Source organism: Balaenoptera borealis (assembly GCF_965194805.1).
Source record: "Balaenoptera borealis genome assembly, chromosome: 14".
Classification (NCBI taxonomy): Eukaryota; Metazoa; Chordata; class Mammalia; order Artiodactyla; family Balaenopteridae; genus Balaenoptera; species Balaenoptera borealis.
The window spans coordinates 60,593,152-60,598,090 of NC_138875.1; positions in this window are offsets into that span (position 1 = coordinate 60,593,152).

Here is a 4,939-nt window from a genome sequence, read left to right on the forward strand (position 1 = left end):
GTTGAGTTACCACACTTATTTGTGCAGTTATAAATTACATATTTGATGATATTCTTCCAAAACTCCACATCTTAATCTTTTGAGTGTCTTAGATAAGAAAAATGCAGCCTCCTCCATGGAAAACATTTTGATAGTTTCTCAAGAGTTTTAAGCATAGAACTACAATACCATCCAGCAATTCCACTCCTGGATCTACATCCAAAAAAATCAAAAGCTGGGGCACAAACAGATGCTATACACTAATGTTCACAACTTTATTCACAGTAGCCAAAAAGTGGAAGCAACCCAAGTGTCCATCAGCAGGGGAATGGATTCTGACACAGGCTGCAGCATGGATGAACCTGGAGGACATCATGCTGAGTGAAATGAGCCAGTCACACGAGGGGCCTAGACTAGTCAAATCCATAGACACAGCCCTGGTGGGTGCCAGGGGCTGGGGGAGAGAGGAATGAGGAGTTACTGCTTAGTGGATACAGAGTCTGAGTGCAGGATGATAAAACTTTCTGGAGGTGGATGGTGGTGATAGTTGCACAACAATGTGCATGTACTTCATGCCACAGGGCTGCACACTTGAAATGGTTAAATATATGTCTGTTTACAGATAGTGTCCTCAAGAGAATGTTCTGTTTAATGTCTCTGCCTTCTACCGTCCAACAACCAGTCGTGGATTGTGCCGACCATTTACCTGTTGTCTCACCTCCACGACGGCCCTCCTGTGCTCTGCCCTGTGATGCCAGGGCCCCAGCTCTGAAGGACACCTGCCAACACCCCTGCTCTTCCCGTTAGACCTGCTGCTGGGAGGAACTCGGGGGGCTGGGAGGAGAGGGGAAGGGACTTGCCATTTCCCACCCCCCCTCTTTTCCCCTGCAGAGACAGCTGACCTTTAGCTCCAGCTCCCTGCAGACCCTCAGCTGAGCCTGGCTGCACCCACCGGAGGGGCCAGGGCAGTGCCACCGCTACACTGCTCCTTGCAAAGTCTTCCTTTTTCTACCTCCTGGATCCTTGAAGTGCTGTTTCAAGTTGGTAGGTGGTTTTATTTAACTAACGGTTTAATTAAAGTTTTGACTATTAAAACTGAGGGGTGGGACTTCCCTGGTGGTCCAGTGGTTAGGACTCCACGCGTCCGCCGCAGGGGGTTCAATCCCTGGTTGGAGAACTAAGATCTCTCATGCCGCTGAGTGCAGCCAAAAAAAACTGAGGGATGAATATTAGTTGAGGACGCAACAAAACAAGAGATTCGTCTTGCTTGTCTCAAGCTGTAAAACTACCTAAAATAAGTTGGTGGGTTTTTTTTGCCCCCCACAAATGACTTGCGTTACCAGGGAGAGAGAAAGTACTTGTCTTACAGATTATTTATTGCCTAGAAGTCGTAAGTAGGCCACAGACTGCAGCTAAGGGTGGGTCAGGACATGATATACGGGCTAGTATTCATGCCACGATACTGTGGTGAACAAAGGTTAAGTCTATTGCATGATTGCTGTTAAGCCAGGCCCTGTGCTTGGAGCTGTAGGGACATGACAGAGAGAGACCATAGGCAGACCCTGCCCATAAGGATAAGTTCGTCAGGTGCAACAGACGGACCCCTAACAGTAGTGCAGGGTAGAGCTTCCATCATGAAAGGACGGGTGCAGAGTCTGGGAAGTGGAGGAGGAGAAGCACGGCCAGTGTGGGGAGAAGGGGTGGAGGGAGGTGGAGGTGCTTTTCCTGGGCCTTCAGGAATGAGTAGGCTACTGACCGGTGGCTAGAGGGATGGTGTATTCACAAGCTGTTGATTTGAAACCAAAGGGACCCTCTGGAAAAAGCAGACCTCATAGTAAAGCGTGCACTGCTATCCCCATGGCTTATAGCTTCCTGAACACTTGGCCGCTCCTTGGAAATGTTCGATTAAGCCTGTTCTCTTGGTGGAGACAAGGCAGTGACTGGAAATGCAGTCAAGCCGTTTGCATGCAAAACCTGGAGCATGTCTCATTCCCATAAATGGACAGTTATTACTGAAGAAGGTTCTGGAGAACTGCCTCTGTGAGCTGATGAGTTTGGTCCATTTGCCAACAGGTCCGCTCTTCCATAGGCTTGAACCATAACCCTTTTTGACCATGTGATAACAGGATAAACCAGCCCCAATCCACCCACTGTTGACAGACAGCTCACCGAACACGCCCAGTGGGTGGAAGTTCCCAGGTGCCCTCCCAGCAGAGACAGCAGGGCCCCAGGGCAGTGAGGACTTAATCACCCCTGTTGACTGATGACGGGCTGGGGGTTTAAGGCTGTTGGGCGAGATCAGCAGTAGAATGCCTACACTGTACTGGGTTTCTTTCTTTAAAAAATTACAGACCTTTCCAAAGACAGCTCAGCAAATGCTTGCGATTAAAATGCATTTTATTGTATGGAAGAGTGCGTTTTCTAAAAGACAAGGGGTGCTGCCGGGGCTAAAGCTCTCTGGAAGAGACTGTGGCCTCAGGGTGTGTCTCAGACCCATCAAGGCCTACGGGGGTCATCAGCTTTACCTGTAGGGTCAGTCCATTAAAGATGTACCTCAACTTGTTGAAATGCCCTTTAACTCTGGAAACAGCTTTTCAGTCCATAATTCGAAACAAAAGATTTTAGTATAAGTAACTTGTTAGTTGAATCCCCATTAAAATGTAATCTGGTGTTGCCGAGTACCAATAACTGGATATTGAATTGAGCAGGAGAGTGTTGGGTACCTGAAGGGGAATCATGAAAATAGGTAAGAAAATGGTTTAGAAAGAGAATGAGACCAAAAACAACTGGGCCAACTTCCATTTGGCTCTCTCCTTAGCCAGGCTGGACAGACTACGGACGTTCACCACACCACCGTGTCCCCCAGGCCCTGCCGCTCCTCACTCTTGGATGGTTGCCACCTACTGCGGCCTGTCATGGGACCATTGAAAATGTGTCCAATGCAAGCAGAAGGAAGGAAATAATAAAGATGAAGCATCAATAAATGAAATTAAGAACATAAAAATAATAGTCAATAAACCAAAAACTAGCCACACAACAATTTAAAAAAAAACTTAACTTTTAAATGGGTAAAAATTAGTCATTAGGGAAATGCAACTCAAAACCACAAATGAGATGACTTCACACCAATGAGGATGGCCATTATCAAAAGAACAAAATAAGTGTTGGCAGGGATGTGGAAAAGTTGCAACCTTTATGCAAGGTGGGAATGTAAAACGGTACAGCCACTGTGGAAAATGGTATGCAGTTCCTCAAAATATTAAACATAGAATTACCGTATGATTCGGCAGTTCCGATTCCAGGTATGTGCCCCAAAGAAGTGAAAGCAGAGGTTCAAATAGATATTTGTACATCCATGTTCGTAGCAACATTATTCAAAATAACCGAAGGATGGAAGGAAGGAACCCATGTGCCTATTGATGGATGAATAAAGAATGTGTTCTGTGATATATACTTACAATGGAGTATTATTCAGCCTTAAAAAGGAAGGAAATTCTGACACCATGTGCTACAGAATGGACAAACCTTGGGGACATTGTGGTGAGATAAGTCAGTCACAAAAGGATATACTGAGTGATTCCACTTGTATGAGGGACCTAGAGCAGTCAAATTCACAGGGACAGAAAGTAGAATGATGATGGCCAGAGACTGGGGCAGGGGATAAGGAGTTAGTGTTTAACGGGTGCAGAGTTTCCATTTGGAAAGATGAAAAAATTCTGGAAATGGATGGTGGTGATGGCTGCACAGTAATGTGAAATGAATTTGTTGCCCCTGAGCTGTACATTTACAAATGGTTGAACTGGTAACTTTTATGTTAGGTATATTTTACCACAATGAAAGAAAAAAATGGGGAAAAGGTATCTTTTAAACGATCAACAAAATTGACAAACCTCTAGCCAAGCTCATCAAGAATATAGAGAGAAGATCAAGTTACCCATATCTGGAATAAAAGAAGGGACATCATTACAGGCACTTAAGACATCAAAAGAATGATAATGAAACACCATAAACTATTCTGTGCACATAAATTTAACAGCCTAGATAAAATGAACAAATGTCTTGAAAAATACAAACTGCCAGAGCTCATTAGGAAAGGAAAGAAACAGGAAATTTTCTCAACCTGCTGCAGGTCACCTATAAAACCCAACAGCTAACCTCATGCTTGGTGGTGAAAGAATGATCACTTTTCCTCTAAAATTAGGAATAAGGCAAGGATATTTGTTCTTTAACATCATACTAGAGGTCCTAGCCTGCAGTAGAGCACAAAAAAAGAAATAAAACGCTCTCTATTCACGGATGGCATGATTGTCTACATAGAAATTCACAAAGAATTTACAAGAAAACTATTAGAACTAATAAACGAGATGGCAAAGCAAAGGTGGAGGTCCCTCCCCCTTATTTGTCACCCCTTCTCCATCTCCCCCAGGACTGATCCGAAAATAACTTACCGCAGCCTGTTTCAGAAAAGCCAGTAGAAGATGCAGTGGTTGCACATAAACCGGATGCAAGAACGATGTTGGAGGGGCACCCCCGTCGGTCTAGCACTTGCATTAGGCTTTTTCTTTTCCATCAGGATTGAAGTCACCCCTCCCATATGCTTGGTGCTTTTAAACATACGGACTGCTCTTCATCAGCTGCACAGTTACCCATACTCCAAGCTGCTAAATTCCAATATCTGCTGCTCGACTTTGTCAAAAATTCCGTAGCTCGTAGAGGACAAGCCGTAGTCTCCGTTCCCTTCTTTCTTGTTATTCCCCAAGTCGGGACAGCTCATAGGAGAGCTGGGTAAGGAACCCGTGGTCTTCACTTCCAGGAATTGTCTTCACTGTGCCCTGATGTCATGCCTTCAACTAACACGGAGCAACCCCCAGAAACCTCTCATGGAACCCATGCTTACCTTGAGTGAAGGGATGTGGTTGAGTGCACTGTTAGCCTGAATTTCTATTTATTTTTTTTACTC